The sequence below is a fragment of the Chiloscyllium plagiosum genome, unplaced genomic scaffold, assembly GCF_037043375.1.
Source record: "Chiloscyllium plagiosum isolate Xiang-an unplaced genomic scaffold, Cpla_swu_hap1 HiC_scaffold_42, whole genome shotgun sequence".
Classification (NCBI taxonomy): Eukaryota; Metazoa; Chordata; class Chondrichthyes; order Orectolobiformes; family Hemiscylliidae; genus Chiloscyllium; species Chiloscyllium plagiosum.
Genome location: NW_028270180.1, coordinates 44480542 through 44500274, shown reverse-complemented (window position 1 = coordinate 44500274; position 19733 = coordinate 44480542).

Genomic DNA, 19733 nt, shown 5'->3' with positions numbered 1-19733 from the left:
AGACCCTCCAGGCCCGGATAAGGAGATGATGGTCTCTGTCGGGAAAGCGGCCCAGCGTCACGGCCGCCATTTGTTTGAGGGAAGAGGGAGCGCGGACCTCAGAGCCGCCATCTTGAGAAGGTCAATGAGCATGAGGGCGGGGCTACTGAGGTCGAGGACAATCGGAGGAAACACCCACCTGAGATTACTTCACTAAAGACATGAATGCACCCGGTGGATTTTTCTTAACATCAGCAATTATTTAATACTCACTTACAGATTTTTGATTACATCTTTTTTGAAACATTTAATTCACATTCCATCATTTGCAATAGTGGGATTTGAACCTGTGTCCAGAGCACATTTGCTGAGTTTCTAGATAAATTGTCTCACAATAATGCCCCTAGGCTATCACTTAGCCTGCTCACAGGTTGCGCATCCCTGTGCAACATGAATCAAAACCTTTTCTTCCTGCACAATTGTTTGATCTTGCACTCTGGTATCTCTAAACTCGGGCCTTATCCATCCTGCTTGGGACACAACCCCTCCATGGTATAACTCACCTCAGGCCTTACCAATCCTGCTGTGGGACACAGACCCTCCCCGGTACAGACTCCCCTTGGGCCTTACCCATCTTGCTGACGGACACAACCCCTCCCCGGTACAGGAGGTCTTCGGGCCTTACCCATCCTGCCATGGGACACAACCCCTCCCCGGTAAAGTCTCCCCTTGGGTCGTACCCATCCTGCTGTGGGACACAGCCACTCCCCGGTACAGACTCCCCTCGGGCCTTAACCATCCTGCCGTGGGACACAACCCCCCCGTGGTACAGACTCCCCTTGGGTCTGACCCATCCTGCTGTGGGACACAGCCACTCCCCGGTACAGTCTCCCCTCGGGCCTTAACCATCCTGCTGTGGGACACAACCCCTCTGCGGTACAGACTCCCCTTGGGTCTTACCCATTCTGCTGTGGGACACCACCCCTCCCCAGTACAGACTCCCCTCGGGCCTTACCCATCCTGCTGTGGGACACAACCCGTCCCCAGTACAGACTCCCCTCGGGCCTTACTCATCCTGCTGTGGGACACACTCTCCCCTGTACAGATTCCCGTCCGGCCTCACCCACCCTAACGTGGGACACATTGCCTCCCCTGTACAGATATCCCTCAGACATTACCCATCCCGGGTCCAGACTTGTCCAAGGCCTTACCCATCCTGCTGTGGGACACAACCCCTCCCCAGTACAGACTCCCTTCGGGCCTTCCCATCCTGCTGTGGGACACGACCATTTCCCAGTACAGACTCCCCTCGGGCCTTCCCCATCCTGCTGTGGGACACAACCCCTGCCCGGTACAGACTCCCCTCGGGCCTTACCCGTCCTGCTGTGGGAGACAACCCCTGCCCAGTACAGACTCCGCTCGGGCCTTACCCATTCTGCTGTGGGACAGGTTGACAATTGTATTGAATAGAATCCCTCCATGTGGAAACAGGCCCTTGGTCCAGCAAGTCCACACTGACCCACGATACATACACTGCTCAAAATAGCTTCAAAATACATAGAAACAGTGATCACTGAATTGGTTAAAAACTCCGTAGTTACATTGGGCAGTTTAAAAGTTTCGCTGTATTGGTGATATGTTCCTTTTCTTCAAACAGGTAACATTTTTATTAAAACAGCAGATGTTCATTGTGAGAGTGTCTCTATTAAACTAGAATCTATTCTGTTCTCTGTGTAACAGGCTGTTGTTGTTGTGCGATGGACTGTCACTAACAGTGTAATTGACCTGTGAGTCCTTGATCAGGTTTCCTTTGTCTGTAAATCCAGTGATCAGTGAACTACACGTACGCTCTTAGCGAAAACAAAGAATCATTTCTCAACGAAAAAACGGCACATCACAAAGCTATTTCATGGATTTTTGGCACACACCACCGACCAGTGTATCTGGTAAGTCTGTTTCCTGAATAATTCTAAACTCGATCTGTAACTCTAAAAGTATCTGTATTGCTTGTCAGTTGGTTGGTAATTCAGCCTCTTTGTTCTGAGCTGTTTTTCTGCAGGCGGTGGCTTCAATCTGTCTCTGCCAAGCGTGTTTTCTCCTTCTGCTGTGATTCTGGGAGATTCCTTTCTGCAGGTTAGAATATTCAGTGACTGAACATTGAATGACTTTTGACTCTTGTTTTCAGCTCATTATTTACTTTCCATTTCCTGGTTGTGTTGAATGTTACAGAAACAGGCTCTGAGCAATGTTTCCATTCACTCGTGTTGGATTCATTGACAGCCACGTGGTCAGTCAGTTTCAGGCTGATGGATCAGTATCTCTGTCCTATTAGATTATGGTCACTTGCTCAGAGTCTGATGGCTCACCTCAGTGTCAGTCCATCAGCTGCTGAAACCCTCCATTCAGCATTTGTTCCCTGTTACCGTGACTATTCCAATACCGTCCCAGCTTGTCTCCCACATTCTGCCTCCATATACTCATGATCACCTCAGATTCTACTGTCAGTATCCTTACAGCAAGTTACGTAAGTCATCCACCTCAATTTCACGCTGCTCCACATTATATTCAGTCCAAATGCAATTTCAGAATTCCATTCATTGCGTTTAAATACACCCATGATCCTGCCCTCTCCAAACACCCAGGTTCAGTCAGGTAGGTGGGTGACCGTGTCGTTGGGTTGGAGCAAAAGCAGGACCCACTGAGGAGCATACAGGAGACAAAGATGGGATTGGATGGGGGATGTTTGAGGAGGGAGAGCTGGTATATTGTGAGGGTGGACGGGAGATGGTTAAGGAGAGACATTTGGTGTATTGAGGGGCTGGATGTGGGATGGTTAGGAGGGTGAGCTGATGTATTGTTGGGGATAGCTTCTCAGGGGAGTATAACAGCGGTATCCAGGTCTATAACACCACAACTCAATGGCCTGAGTTATCGGGAGATGTTGGACAAGCTGGGACATTTTTCTTCAGAGCATAGGAGATTTAAGGGAGATCTTATAGAAATGTATATGATCATGAGAGGCATGGATAGGGTGAATGCATTCAGTCTTTTTTTCCCAGGGTTGAAGAATTGACGACTAGAGGGTATCAGTTTAAGATTAGAGGGGAAAGAATAAAAGGGAACGTTAGCAGCAACTTTTTTACACAGACTCTGATACGCATACGGAATGAGCTGCCAGTGGAAGTGGCTGAGGCAGGTACTTTAACAACATTTAAAAGGCATTTGGGCAAATACATGGATAGGAAACAATTAGAAGGATACGGGGCATGGGCAGGGAAATGGGGTTGCCATGGATGGACATTATGGTTGCCAGGGATCGGTCTAGCCCCTAGGCCTGTCTCCATGCTGTAAGACCCTATTACTCTATAACTGACTCTGCTGTAAAACAAGGTCGGGCAAAATCCAAGTGAGTGAAAATGGGAGGAGAGCCACTAGTTGGGGGCATAGACAGATGTTACTGTGGCTGCGTCCGAGACTCCAGGATGCGGTGTTGTATCCCTGGTGCCTGGGTCAAGGACATCTCTGAGCATTTGCTTGAAATTCTGAATTGGGAGAATGGGAGGCCACAGGTCATGGTGCACATTGCTACCAACGACATGGATAGAAAGAGGGATGAGATGCGGAGGAGTAAGCACATAAAATAGGGAACGACTGAAAAGCAGGACCTTGAGTGTAGTAATCACTGCGTTACCACCAGCCCCATGTGGCAGTGAGACAAGGAATTGAAAGATAGCAGACATGAATGCATGCCTGAAGAACTGGTACAGGGAAGAGTTTCAGGATCTTGGAACATTGGGACCTCTTCTGGAGCAGGGATGACCTGAACTAGAGGGGAACTAATATCCTCACAGGGAGGCACTGTCCTGCTACCCATGAGGGTTTAAACTCGAATGACAAGGGCCTGGGAACCACAGCAGCAGGCCAGCAAGTTGGGGGTGGGGGGTGGGGGCGGGGGGGGGGGGGGGGGGAGGAAGGTCGGAAGATGTAAACAAGTCAGTCAGAAAAGAAATACAGAGAAATGAACACCATAGTACAAATGGGCTGATTGTGTTAATTTCAACGCAAGGCGCAACATAGCTAAGGCAGTTAAGCTCAGATCCGATATTGTGGCCATTCCAGAGATTTGGTTCGGAGAAGGACAGGACTGGCTGCTCAATATTCCAGGGTTTCATTGTTTCAGACGAGATGGAAAGGAGGATAAAAGAGGTGGAGGAGTTGCATTACCAATCGGGGGAATGTTACGTCTGCAATCAGCACATACTGGAGGGGCTCGCCCACTGAGGCAACGTGGATAAGAAGGATGCAGTTGATGGGATGATACTAGAGGACCCCCAATCTGCCAACGATACCTCGAGGTACAAATATCTCGGCAGATTATGGAAAGAGGCAATAACAAAAGAGTTCTCAAAGTGACTTTAACTTCCCCACCATTTGCTGGCTTACTTCAGAGCAAGAGAATGAGACGGTGCAGAGTTTGTTTAGTGTATCCAAGACGATTTCTTGAAACAGTGAGGAGGGGGCAGGTCCATAGTGAACCCTATATTGCCGAATGAGCCTCGCCAGGTGACTGACCTTTCAGTGGGAGATGATTCTGGAAACAGTGATCACAACTCAAGTTTTTCTTATAGGTAGCTACGAATAAGGATAAGGTCAGGATCACATGGGATGTTTCTAAATTGTGGGATTGCAAATAATGTCAGTATTAGGCAGGAGCTTGGGAGTGTTAATTGGGAGAAGCTGTCATCAGACAATGCTACATTGGGCATGTGGGAGTTAGTTAAAGGCTTGCTGATCGGAGTTCACGACCAGCATGTTACAGTAAGGAGGAGGAACAAGGCTGGCAATGTAAGGGGCCCATGGATAATGAGAGGGGGCTGAGAATTTAGTCAGAAGGGAAAAAAAAACAAGTCTATGCAAATTTTGGGAAGCTAGAATTGGCATGGCATGTGAGAAATGTATAAAACAAAAGCTCGAAGGGACCCAAACAGGGAATGAGCAGAGCAAGGAAGAGCATGCCCTTCGCAACAAGGGTTAAAGTGAATCCCAAATCGTTCTGGAGATAATTACCCATAAGAGGATTTGAACATGGATCGTTACAGCGCAGTATAGGCCTTTTAGCCCTCAATGTTGCACCGACCTGTGAAAATAATCTGATGCTTATCTAACCTACACCCTTCCAATATTACCCATATGTATGTCCAATGCCCATTTAAATGCCCTTAACGTCAGCGATTCTACTACTGTTGCAGGCAGGCGTTCCAGGCCCCTACTGCTCTGAGTGAAGAAAGTACCCCTAATATCTGTCCTAAATCTATCCCCCCTCAATTTAAAGCTATGTCCCCTTCACCATTCGCGGAAAAAATAGCTCTCCCTGTCCACCCGATCTAACCCTCTGATTATCTTATATAACTCAATTAAGTCACCTCTCGACCTTCTTCTCTCCAACTAAAACGTCTCCATTCCCTCAGCCTTTCCGAGTAACACCTTCCTTTTATACCAGGGAATATCCCAGTAAATCTCCTCTGAACTCTTTCCACAGCTTCCACGTAACTAGGAAGAAGGTCGAGCCAGTCAAGACTAAAGGAGGGAACTTGTGCTTGAAGTCAGTGGAAGTACTTTGCATCGGCATTCACCCAGGAAAAGGATATAGAGGATAGTGAGATTTGTGTGGAGCATGCAAATGTGCTCGGGCATTTTTGAGGTCGAGAAAGAAGCTTTGGATTTCTTGAAGAGCATTAAAGTGGATTAATCCTGAGGGCCCGATGGTATCTACCCCAGGTTATTGAGAGAGGCGAGACAGGGGATTTTTGGGGTCTTGGCCAAAATTTTTGAATCCTTGCTAGCCACTGAGAAGGTTGCAGAGGACTGGTGAGTAGCGTATGGTGTTCCCCTCTTCAAGAAGGGAAATAGGGACAATCCAGGAAATTATAGCCCGGCGAGTCTCACCTCAGTGGTTGGGAAGCTTTGGAGAGAATTCTTACGGATAGGATTTATGCGCATTTGGTAAAGAATGGCCTAATTAGGGACAGTCAGCGCAGCGTCAAGAGATGCACAGGGTTGACGGTCAAAATGTTTTACCCAGAGTTGAAATATCTTTTACTAGAGAACGTGCATTTAAGGTGAGAGGGGGAGAGCTCAAAGGAGATGTCAGGGATAATATGTTTTCCACAGATAGTGGTCGGAATCTGGAACATGCTGCCAGGGACTGTGGAGGAGGCAGATATGAGAGGGGTTTTTAAGGGGTTTTTGGGTGAGCATGTGAATATGCAAGGATATGGAACAAAGATAGGCAGAAAGGATGAGTTTAATTTGGTGTCACATTCAGCACAACATTCTGGGCTGAAGGGCCCGTTCCTGTGCTGTGCTGTTCTTTGTTGTGTTTCTTTTGTTACAACATGACGACGAACCCCTCTGTTAGTTAAACCAAACACCCAGAAATGTTCACCTCCCCACATAATCTGTTAAAGTCTGAGTGACAGAAAACTCACAAATTCCACTATTTAAAGAAAATAGCATCAATTTATTTTTAACTCGAAATGTGAATATTAACAACTATTCATAAATCTAAGCTCTCCCTTTCTCTTCACTGCTTATTATCTGCCTCCAGCTCTATACCTATACGTTATTTCAATAAGACACTTATTAAAATTACATCAATTTAATTTCAAACCCACACAGTGACTCGTGTCTTTTGTGTCTTTCTGCTTCTGGTGGAGGAACTCCCTGGGTCGTCGTTGTCTTCTTTTACTCTGAGTATGTTTCATATGAAAAGGTACCCTTTGATTGAGGGACTTTCCTAATTTCTTGGCGAGCAAGATATTATCTCTCTCAGACAGCAGTTACTCTCTGACCAGTTTTTAAAATGTCTGCATTTTCATTGCCCCCATTAGATCATCACATTGGCTTGATGTTGGCAAAACATAAATTCAAACTCGATTGGGTTTTGGAATCTTGGGGTATAATTTAAACTGATAGGTTAAATTTGAATTATTGTCAAAACCGCAATCAACTCAGGTCTATATTTCACAGCCAAATGTTACATTTGTTTGCTTTCCCAGTACACTCTGGGATTGCTGGCCAGTCATATGCAGTACACAGGTAGTTGTAAGCTCTCAGTTCAGAAGAGCGTTCTCTCTCTCTCATCTTCAACTTTATAACAAATTTAGCATTACTTTATTAGCAAATTTATTTATTAAAGTGACAAGCAGCAGATTGTTTATATGACCTTTTTGGCTTCATATTTCAATTTCAACATAATACAATGGCTTGTGTTTGTGAGAGGATCATGTTGCTGTGTGCAACAGACTGTCACTAATAAGATTATGCTCCCGATAATGCAGATTTCCTTTGTCTGTAAATTCTGCACGTAGTGATTTAAACACCTGGAAAGGGGTTTGGTTTTCCAATGTGATTTCCATTAATGCACTTAGTGGAACCTCAGGCAGACAGATGGACACAGATGGGTGCAAATTTGTTTTGTTCCCTGAAGGAAGCACACGCTGCCATCAGAGTGTTTGTAACAGAAGGGCACTGACTCATTCCTGGGACTGGAGGTTGTTTACAAAGTGGGACTAAGTGGGTGAGAACTGCATGTGAATCAGAAGTGTTTTCATTGAACTGGATATTATTACCAAAGAGATTGGCAGGGTTGATGTTGGCAGCTGTCTCTGCTGATAGGAATCTACAATGGGTCACAGTCTCAGGACTGGAGAACAGCCTGAGTGACTGAGATAAGGAGAAATGACTTCACTCAAACACCTCGGAATCTGTGATCATTTCCACCTCAAGAACGGAATCACTGACTACATTCCAGAGAATAACTTGCAATGTTTGCGATACTAAGTGGATCAAAAGATGTTGCAGAAACTGGGTGAGTTCCGAAAAGTTAATGATGATGTTACTAAAATGAACACAAATGCTGTGGCTGCTGGAAATTTGAAACAGACCGGCAGCTAATGTAGAGAGAGAGAAGCAGAGTTAATGTTTTGCATTTGATGTAACTTTTAAGCAGAACAAAGAATGTTATTAAACTGTGGTCAGACTCCTGGGGCTAAATGGTATCGTTCTGTCCGTGTGGTTGAATTTTCTTTTTTGGAGAAACAATCCCCTCATTTGCTTGACTGTGGCACTATAATTGCGATATTGAAACAGCAAGGACTCTTTCTGGGTATCATTGATGTAAATTAGGGTCCGTTGTTCATCTCTGACTCTGTAGGCAGTTCTGATACATGGGAATATTCAATTTAAAATGTTGATCTTGCAAAACAGGAAGATTTCCTCCCAGACAGGGAATCAGACGTCCATTACTGATCCTCCATGACCATTAAAGGACTAAAACCGAGAGATTTATTTTTGTTACTGACACAGTCAGATGTGGTATACAGTAGCTCACACAGTCCTGTCCTTCCACACATCCCGGCTACTGGACTCTGAATCAGAGGATCTTGATGGAGAAACCCTTCCAACAGATGGGACAATCCAAGAGATACCCAATATCCAGATTTTCCCTCAGGGGGAGTCCCTGAAAAGTTCTCTGTCAAGATCAGAACGGATATTTCTTTAACATTTACTCAGTTAATTGCTAGGACAGAGAGATTGACTGGAGGCCCAGATTGTCAGCTTGAAGAGGAGTCACTGCTTTGATGCAGGAAATGGAAGGGTATCATTTGGATTGTTCACCCATTTGTCGAGGGGGCTATAGCTTTCATTGTGAGTGGGAGCTTGAGAGAAGCTGATTTACCGTGGTTGTGGGGATGTTTATACAAACTTTCAGGAACGGATTAATACACCAGAGGAATGTATCAGTGTTTACGGGGGCTCTGAGAGGGCTGGAGGGGATGTGTCAGTATTTAGAGGGGGCTCCGAGGTGGGTGGGCAGGGGGAATGTGTTAGTGTTTACAGGGGGCTCCGAGAGGGGTGGGGGGAATGTGTCAGTGTTTACAGGGGGCTCCGAGAGGGGTGGGGGGGAATGTGTCAGTGTTTACAGGGGGCTCCGGGGGGTGGGGGGAATGTTTCAGTGTTTACAGGGGGCTCGGAGAGGGGTGGGCAGGGGGAATGTGTCAGTATTTAGAGGGGGCTCCGAGGGGGTGGGCAGGGGAAATGTGTCAGTGTTTACAGGGTGCTCCGGGGGGTTGGGGGGAATGTGTCAGTGTTTACAGGGGGCTCCGAGAGGGGTGGGGGAATGTGTCAGTGTTTACAGGGGGCCCCGAGAGGGGGTTGGGGGAGATGTGTCAGTGTTTACAGGGGGCTCCGAGAGGGGTGGGGGAATGTGTCAGTGTTTACAGGGGACCCTGAGAGGGGGTTGGGGGCAATGTGTCAGTGTTTACAAATGGCTCGAAGTGGGGTGGGCAGGGGGAATGTGTCAGTGTTTACAGGAGGCTCCGAGAGGGGTGGGGGGAATGTGTCAATGTTTACAGGGGGCTCCCAGAGGGGAGGGGGAATGTGTCAGTGTTTACAGGGGGCTCCGAGGGGGGGTGGGCAGGGGAATTGTGTCAGTGTTTACTGGGGGCTCCGAGGGGGTGGGGGAATGTGTCAGTGTTTACAGGGGGCTCCGAGGGGGGTGGGCAGGGGGAATGTGTCAGTGCTTACAGGGAGCTCCGAGGAGGGTAGGTAGGAAAATGTGTCAGTGTTTAAAGAGGGCTCCGAGGCGCTGGGGGGAATGTACCTCTATTTATAGGGGGCTCCCGTCCCCTCACCCACCCCAACACCGTCCAAACCCGCTCCCATTAAACCCGTCCGAAACCGTCCCCCTCACCCCGACCGACACCGTTCCCCCCAACCCCGTGCAACGCCGTTCCCCCCAACCCCGTGCAAAGCCGTTCCCCCCACTCCGTCGCCCCAACCCCGTGTAACACCGTGCCTCCCAACCCCGTTCCCCCCACAACCCCGTGCAACGCAGTTCGCCCCAACCCCGTGCAACGCCGTTGCCCTCCAAACCCCGTGCAACGCCCTTTCCCCCAACCCCGTGCAACGCCGTTCGCCCCCACAACCCCGTGCAACGCCGTTGCCCCCCAACCCCGTGCAACGCCGTTGCCCCCCCAACCCCGTGCAGCACCGTTGCCCCCCAACCCCGTGCAACGCCGTTGCCCCCAAACCCGTTGCTACAACACCGTTGCCACCAATCCCAGAATGCCTAAGGGAATCCTCAGAGTGTGTGAGGGAGTCCCCAGAGTGTGACAGGGAGGGTCCCAGGGAGTCCCAGATTGTGTGAGAGAGTCCCATGGTGTGTAAGGGAATCCCCAAGTGTAAGAGAGAATCACAGAATATCCCAGAGTGTGTGTGCGTGAGAGAACGTCCCGGGGTGGGGGGTGGGGGTTGCGCGCGAGAGCATCCCTTATAGTGGTTTCACACGTGAGAGAGAGTGTCTCGGGGTGGGGGGGGGCGCACGCACGCGACAGGGCGTCCCTGGGGTGCGCGCGCACGCGAAAGAGCGTCCCAGGGTGTCCCAGAGTGTGTGAGGGAATCACAGAGTGTGTACCCAGAGTGTGTGGGAGAGGGTCCCAGTGTCCCAGAGTATGCAAGGGAATCCCGGAGTGTGTGTGTGTCCCAGAGTGTGCTTGCGAGTCCCAGAGTGTGTAAGGGAATCAGAGTGTCCCAGAGTGTGTGAGAGAATCCCGGAGTGTCCCAGAGTGTGTGGGACAGGGTCCCAGAGTGTGTAAGGGAATCCCAGAGTGTGTGGGAGAGGGTCCCAGAGTCCCAAATTAGGTAAGGTAGTCCCAGAGTGTGTTAGGGATTCCTAGAATGTGTGACAAAATTCCAGAGTTTCCCAGAGTATGTGAGGGAATCCCAGAGTGTGTACCCAGAGTGTGTGGGAGAGGGTCCCAGTGTCCCAGAGTGTGTGTGAGAGAGTGTGAGTCCCAGATTGCGTCAGGGAATCCCAAAGTGTGTGGGCGAGGTTCCCAGTGTCCCAGATTACGTAAGGGAATCCCACAGTGTCCCAGAGTGTGTTAGGGATTCCTAGAATGTGTTAGAGAATCCCAGTGATCCCCAGAATGTGAGAGAGAACCCCAGCGTGTGTGTAAGGGAATCCCAGAATGTGAAATGGAATCCCACAGTGAGTGAGAGAGAGTCCCAGAGTGAGTGAGAGAGTCCCAGAGTACCATGGTGTGTAAGGGAATCCCCGAGTGTAAGAGAGAATCCCCGAGTGTAAGAGAGAATCCCCGAGTGTCCCAGAGTGTGTGAGAGAATCGCAGAGTCCCAGAGTTTGTAACGGAATCCCAGAGTGAGTGAGAGAGTCCCAGGGTATGTGAGAGAGTCCCAGAGTCCCATGGTGTGTAAGGGAATCCCGAGTGTAAGAGAGAATCACAGAATGTCCCAGAGTGTGCCAGAGTGTGTAAGGGAATATCGGAGTGTCCGAGAGGACACCCCGTACTGACCTCTTGCCCTCTCTCGATCTCTTCATAGCCAACTGCCGCCCCTCCTAGTTGATTTTGTCCGAGAGTGTGTAACAGAATCCCAAGGTGTGTGTGAGAGTACCCAGGTTGTGTGTGAAAGAGTCCAGGGCGTACCAGAGTGTGGGAGGGTCCCAGGATGTGCCAGAGGGAATCCCAGAGTGTGTGAGAGGGAATCCCAGAGAGTCCCAGAGTGTGTGAGAGAATCCCCGAGTGTCCCAGTGTGTGTGAGAGAATCCCACAGTGTGTGAGAGAATCCCAGAGTGTCCAAGAGTGTGTAAGGGAATCCCAGAGTGTGTGAGAGGGAATCCCAGAGTGTGCGAGAGAATCCCAGCGTGTCCCAGGGTGTGTGAGAGAGTCCCAGTGTCCCAGATTGAGTAAGGGAATCCCAGAGTGTGTTAGGGATTCCTGGAATGTGTGAGAGAATCCCAGAGTGTATAACAGAATCCCAGAGTGAGTGAGAGAGTCCCAGAAACCCATGGTGTGGAAGGGAATCCTCGAATGTTAGAGAGATTCCCCGGGTATGCCAGAGTTTGCGAGAGACACAGTGAGTGTAAGAGAATCACAGTGTCCCAGAGTGTGTGAGAGAGTCCCAGAATGTATGAGAGAATCCCATTGTGTCCCAGAGTGTGTGTGAGAGAATGCCAGAGTCCTATTGTGTGTAAGGGAATCCCCGAGTGTAAGAGAGAATCACAGCATGTCCCAGAGTGTTTAAGGGAAACCCAACGTGTGTGTGTGTGTGCGAGCGAGTCAGTCCCAGGCTCTGTGTGTGTGTGTGTGTGTGTGTGTGTGTGTGAGAGAGAGAGAGAGAGAGCAAGCGAGTGAGTCAGTCCCAGGCTCTGTGTGTGCGAGAGAGAGAGCGAGATAGTGAGTCCGTCCCAGGCTGTGTGTGTTTGTGTGTGTGTGAGAGAGAGCGAGCGAGTGAGTCAGTCCCAGGCTATGTGTATGTGTGTGTGAGCGAGCGAGTGAGTCAGTCCCAGGCTGTGTGTGTGAGCGAGTGAGTTCCAGGTTGTATGTGTGTGTGAGTAAGTGAGTCAGTCCCAGGCTGTGTGTGTGTGTGAGAGCGAGTGAGTCAGTCCCAGGCTGTGTGTGTGTGTGTGTGTGTGTGTGTGTGTGTGTGTGTGTGTGTTTGAGTCAGTGAGTCAGTCCCAGGCTGTGAGCATTTGAGTGAGTGAGAGAGTCCCAGGCTGTGTGTGAGTGAGTGAGTCCCAGGCTGTGAGCATGTGAGTGAGTGAGTCAGTCCCAGGCTGTTTGCGTATATCTCCGTCAGAGTGAACCCCTCACAATCATTCCATCGCCGTCACCCTAAACCCCTCACACTCATTCCATTGCCGTCACCCTGGCCCCCTCACAGTCACTCAATCACCGTAACCCTGACTCTTTTACTCTCACTCCATTTCCAACATCCTGACAATCTCACACTAACTCCATCACCATCACCCTTACGCCCTCGCACTCACACCATCACAGTTGACCTGGCCCCCTCACACTCACTCTATCACAGTCACACTGACCCACTCACACCAACTCCAACACCGTCACCCTGACAATCTCACACTCACTCTATCACTGTCACCTTGACAACATCACACTCATTCCATTACCATCATCCTGACCCCATCATACTCACTCTATCACCGTCGCCCGGACCCTCACTCACTCACTTCATCAACGTCACCCTGACACTCTCACACTGACTCCTTCAACATCACCCTGGCCACCACATACTCACTCCATCACCGTCACCCTGACCTGCTCACACTCACTCCATCACAGTCACCCTGGCCCGCTCACACTCACTCCATCACCGTCACCCTGGCCCTCCCACACTCACTCCATCACCGTCACCCTAACCTCCTCACACTCACTCCATCACCAGCAAACTGACCCACTCACACTCCATCACCTTCACACTGAACCCCTCACACTCACTTCATCATCGTCACCCGACCCCCTCACACCCACTCCGTCACACCCACCCTGACCCCCTCATACTCACCCCATCCCCGTCACCCTTACCCTCTCACACTCACTCCTTCACACTCACCCTGACCCCCTCACACTCACTCCTCCACGGTCACCATGATCCCCTCACACTCAATCCATCAGTCACGCTGACCGCCTCGCACTCACTCCATCACCATCACCCTAACCCCCTCACACTCACTCCATCACATTCACACTGATCCCCTCATTATCACTCCATCCCCGTCACCCTGACCCTTTCACACTCACTCCATCACTGGCACCCTGACCCACTCACACTCACTCCGTTAACCGTCACCCTGACTCCCTCACACTCACTCCATCACCATCATCCTGCGCCCCTCACACTGACACAATCACCATCACCCAGAGGCACTCACACTCACTCCATCACCGGCACTCTGACCCTCTCACTCTCACTCCGTTAAACATCATCCTGACCCTCTCACTCTCACTCCATCACCGTCACCCACCCCCTCACACTCTCTCCACCACCGTCGCCCTGAACCCCTTTCACTCGCTCCATCACTGTCACCCTACACACTCACACTTGCCGTCACCCTTGCCACCTCACACTCAATCCCTCACCCTCATCCTGGCCACCTCATACTCACTCTATCACGGTCACCATGATCCCCTCACACTCACTCCATCAGTCACACTGACCCCCTCACACTCCCTCCATCACCCTTACCCTGGTCACATCATACTCGCTGTATCACCGTTACCCTGACCCTCTCACATTACTCCATCCCCCTCACCCAGACCCCATCGCACTCATTCCTTCACCATCACCCTGACCCCCTCACACTCACTGCATCACAGTCACCCTGACATCCTCACACTCAATCCATCACCGTCACCCTTACACCCTCACACTTACTTAATTACCGTCATCCTGACCGTCGCACACACACTCCATCACTTTCACCTTGACCACCTCACACTCACTCCATCACCCTCACCCTGACCACCTCACACTCACTCCAACACCGTCACCATGACACACACACACTCACTCCATCACCGTCACCCTTACACCCTCACATTTACTCAATTATCATCATCCTGACCCTCGCACACACACTCCATCACTGTCACCTTGACCCCCTCACACTCACTCCATCACAGTCACCATGATCACCTCACACTCACTCCATCACCATCACCCTGACCCTCTCACACTGATTCCATCCCCATTACACAAACCCGATCACTCTCAGTCCATCACTGTCTCCCTGATCCCCTCACACTAACTCCATCACTGTCATCCTGACCCCTCACGCCCACTCCATCACTGTCACCCTGACGCACTCACACCATCACCATCACCCTGACCCGCTCACACTCACTCCATCGCCCTCAACCTGACCGCCTCTCACTCACTCCATCACCGTCACCCTGATCCCGTCACACTCACCCATTCACAGTCTCTATGACCCCCTCACACTCACCCCATCGCTGTCAACCTGGCCCCTTCACACTCACTCCATCACTGTCGTACTGCCCCCTCACACTCACTTCATCACTGTCGCACTGCCCCCTCACACTCACTCCTTCACCGTCACACTGACGCACTGACACTCACTTCATCACAGTCACACTTACCCCCTCACACTCACTCCATCACCGTCACCCTGACCACCTCACACTCACTCCATCACCGTCACCCTGACCCCCTCGCACTCACTCCATCACTGTTACCCTGACCCCCTCACACTCACCCACTCGCAGTCACTATGACCCCCTCACACTCACACCATCAGCGTCACCCTGACCCCCTCGCACTCATCCATCACTGTTACCCTGACCCCCTCACACTCACCCACTCACAGTCACTATGTCCCCATCACGCTCACTCCATCACCGCCTCCCTGACCTCTTCACACTCATTTCATCACCGCCACGCTGACCTCCTCACACTCACACCAAACTCGTCACCCTGACCCCCTCACACTCAACCAGTCAAAGTCACTATGACCCCCTCACACTAAGCCCATCACCATCAGCATGATCCCCTCACGCTCACTCCATCATCGATACCCTGACTCACTCACACACACTCGATCACCTTCAAACTGACCCCCTCACACTCACTCCATCACCGTCACGCTGATCCAGTCACTCACTTCATCGCTGTCACCCTGACACTCTCACACTCAGTCCATCACCAACATACTGACCCACTCACACTCACTCCACCAACGTCACCCTGAACCCCTCACACTCACTCCATCACTGTAACACTGACATCCTCACACTCACTCCATCATCCAAACACTGACATCCTCACACTCACTCCATCACCGTCACCCTTACACCCTCACACTTACTCAAGCACCGTCATCCTGACCCTCGCACAGTCACTCCATCACTGTCACCGTGGCCCCCTCACACTGACTCCATCACTGTCACCTTGACGACCTCACACTCACTTCATCACTGTCACCGTGGCCCCCTCACACTCACTCCAGCACTGTCACCTTGACCCCCTCACACTCACTCCATTACCCTCATCCTGACCCCTTCACACTCACTCCATCACAGTCACCATGATCCCCTCACACTCACTCTATCACCGTCACACTGACCCCCTCACACCACTCCATCACCGTCACCCTGACCCTCTCATACTCACTCCATCACTGTCACCGTAGCCCCCTCACACTCACTCCATCACTGTCACCCTGACCCTCCTACTCTCACTCCATCACAGTCACACTGGCCCACTCACACCAACTATATCACCGACACCCTGACAGTCTCACACTCACTCTATCACTGTCACCTTGACACCTTCACACTCATTCCATCACCATCATCCTTACCCCCACATACTCACTCTTTCACCGTCGCCCTGACCCTCTCTCACTCACTTCATCACCGTTACCCTGACACTCTCACACTCACTCCTTCAACATCACCCTGACCCCTTCACACTGACTCATCACTGTCACCCTGAACCTCTCACACTCACCCCATCTCCGACACCCTGACACCCTCACACTCACTCCATTACGCTCACACTCACTCCATCGCTGTCAGCCTGACCCGGTCACACTCACTCCATCACCACTACGCTGACCTCCTCACATTCTCTCCATCCTCCTCACCCTGACCCCCTCACACTTACATAGTCACAGACACTGTGAGCCCCTCACACTCAAGCCATCACCGTCAGCCTGAACCCCTGACACTCACTCTATCACCGTCACCATGACCGCCTCATACTAACTCCATCACAGTCAACATGACCCCCTCACACTCACCCAGTCACAGTTAGTATGATCCCCTCACGCTCATTCCATCACTGTCACCCTGACCCCCTCAGACTCACCCAGTGACAGTCACGAGGTCCCCATCACGCTCACTCCATCACCATCACCCTGACCTCTTCACACTCACCAAGTCACAGTCACTATGACCCCCTCACGCTCACTCCATCACCATCACCATGATCCCCTCACACTCACTCCATCACCATCACACTGATGCCCTCACACTCGCCCCATCCCCGTCACACTCTCCCTCTCACACTCACTCCATCACCGCCACCCTGACCCCCTCACACTCACTCCATCACACTCTCCCTGAACCCTCATACTCACTCCATAAATGTCACACTGACCCTCTCATACTCACTGCATCACCGTCACCCTGACGCACTCACACTCACTCCATCGCTGTCAACCTGACCCGCTCACGCTCACTCCATCACGTTCACCCTGACGCACTCACACTCACTCCATCGCTGATAACCAGACCCGGTCACTCTCACTCTATGACCGTCGCCATGACCCCCTCACACCACTCCATCACCGTCACCCTGACCCTCTCATACTCACTCCATCACTGTCACCGTAGCCCCCTCACACTCACTACATAACTGTCACCCTGACCCTCCTACTCTCACTCCATCACAGTCACACTGACCCACTCACACCAACTATATCACCGTCACCCTGACAGTCTCACACTCACTCTATCACTGTCACCTTGACACCTTCACACTCATTCCATCACCATCATCCTTACCCCCACATACTCACTCTTTCACCGTCGCCCTGACCCTCTCTCACTCACTTCATCACCGTTACCCTGACACTCTCACACTCACTCCTTCAACATCACCCTGACCCCTTCACACTGACTCATCACTGTCACCCTGAACCTCTCACACTCACCCCATCTCCGACACCCTGACACCCTCACACTCACTCCATTACGCTCACACTCACTCCATCGCTGTCAGCCTGACCCGGTCACACTCACTCCATCACCACTACGCTGACCTCCTCACATTCTCTCCATCCTCCTCACCCTGACCCCCTCACACTTACATAGTCACAGACACGGTGAGCCCCTCACACTCAAGCCATCACCGTCAGCCTGAACCCCTGACACTCACTCTATCACCGTCAGCATGACCGCCTCATACTAACTCCATCACAGTCAACATGACCCCCTCACACTCACCCAGTCACAGTTAATATGATCCCCTCACGCTCATTCCATCACTGTCACCCTGACCCCCTCAGACTCACCCAGTGACAGTCACGAGGTCCCCATCACGCTCACTCCATCACCATCACCCTGACCTCTTCACACTCACCAAGTCACAGTCACTATGACCCCCTCACACTCACTCCATCACCATCACCATGATCCCCTCACACTCACTCCATCACCATCACACTGATGCCCTCACACTCGCCCCATCCCCGTCACACTCTCCCTCTCACACTCACTCCATCACCGCCACCCTGACCCCCTCACACTCACTCCATCACACTCTCCCTGAACCCTCATACTCACTCCATAAATGTCACACTGACCCTCTCATACTCACTGCATCACCGTCACCCTGACGCACTCACACTCACTCCATCGCTGTCAACCTGACCCGCTCACGCTCACTCCATCACGTTCACCCTGACGCACTCACACTCACTCCATCGCTGATAACCAGACCCGGTCACTCTCACTCTATGACCGTCGCCATGACCCCCTCACACCACTCCATCACCGTCACCCTGACCCTCTCATACTCACTCCATCACTGTCACCGTAGCCCCCTCACACTCACTACATAACTGTCACCCTGACCCTCCTACTCTCACTCCATCACAGTCACACTGACCCACTCACACCAACTATATCACCGTCACCCTGACAGTCTCACACTCACTCTATCACTGTCACCTTGACACCTTCACACTCATTCCATCACCATCATCCTTACCCCCACATACTCACTCTTTCACCGTCGCCCTGACCCTCTCTCACTCACTTCATCACCGTTACCCTGACACTCTCACACTCACTCCTTCAACATCACCCTGACCCCTTCACACTGACTCATCACTGTCACCCTGAACCTCTCACACTCACCCCATCTCCGACACCCTGACACCCTCACACTCACTCCATTACGCTCACACTCACTCCATCGCTGTCAGCCTGACCCGGTCACACTCACTCCATCACCACTACGCTGACCTCCTCACATTCTCTCCATCCTCCTCACCCTGACCCCCTCACACTTACATAGTCACAGACACTGTGAGCCCCTCACACTCAAGCCATCACCGTCAGCCTGAACCCCTGACACTCACTCTATCACCGTCACCATGACCGCCTCATACTAACTCCATCACAGTCAACATGACCCCCTCACACTCACCCAGTCACAGTTAGTATGATCCCCTCACGCTCATTCCATCACTGTCACCCTGACCCCCTCAGACTCACCCAGTGACAGTCACGAGGTCCCCATCACGCTCACTCCATCACCATCACCCTGACCTCTTCACACTCACCAAGTCACAGTCACTATGACCCCCTCACGCTCACTCCATCACCATCACCATGATCCCCTCACACTCACTCCATCACCATCACACTGATGCCCTCACACTCGCCCCATCCCCGTCACACTCTCCCTCTCACACTCACTCCATCACCGCCACCCTGACCCCCTCACACTCACTCCATCACACTCTCCCTGAACCCTCATACTCACTCCATAAATGTCACACTGACCCTCTCATACTCACTGCATCACCGTCACCCTGACGCACTCACACTCACTCCATCGCTGTCAACCTGACCCGCTCACGCTCACTCCATCACGTTCACCCTGACGCACTCACACTCACTCCATCGCTGATAACCAGACCCGGTCACTCTCACTCTATGACCGTCGCCATGACCCCCTCACACCACTCCATCACCGTCACCCTGACCCTCTCATACTCACTCCATCACTGTCACCGTAGCCCCCTCACACTCACTACATAACTGTCACCCTGACCCTCCTACTCTCACTCCATCACAGTCACACTGACCCACTCACACCAACTATATCACCGTCACCCT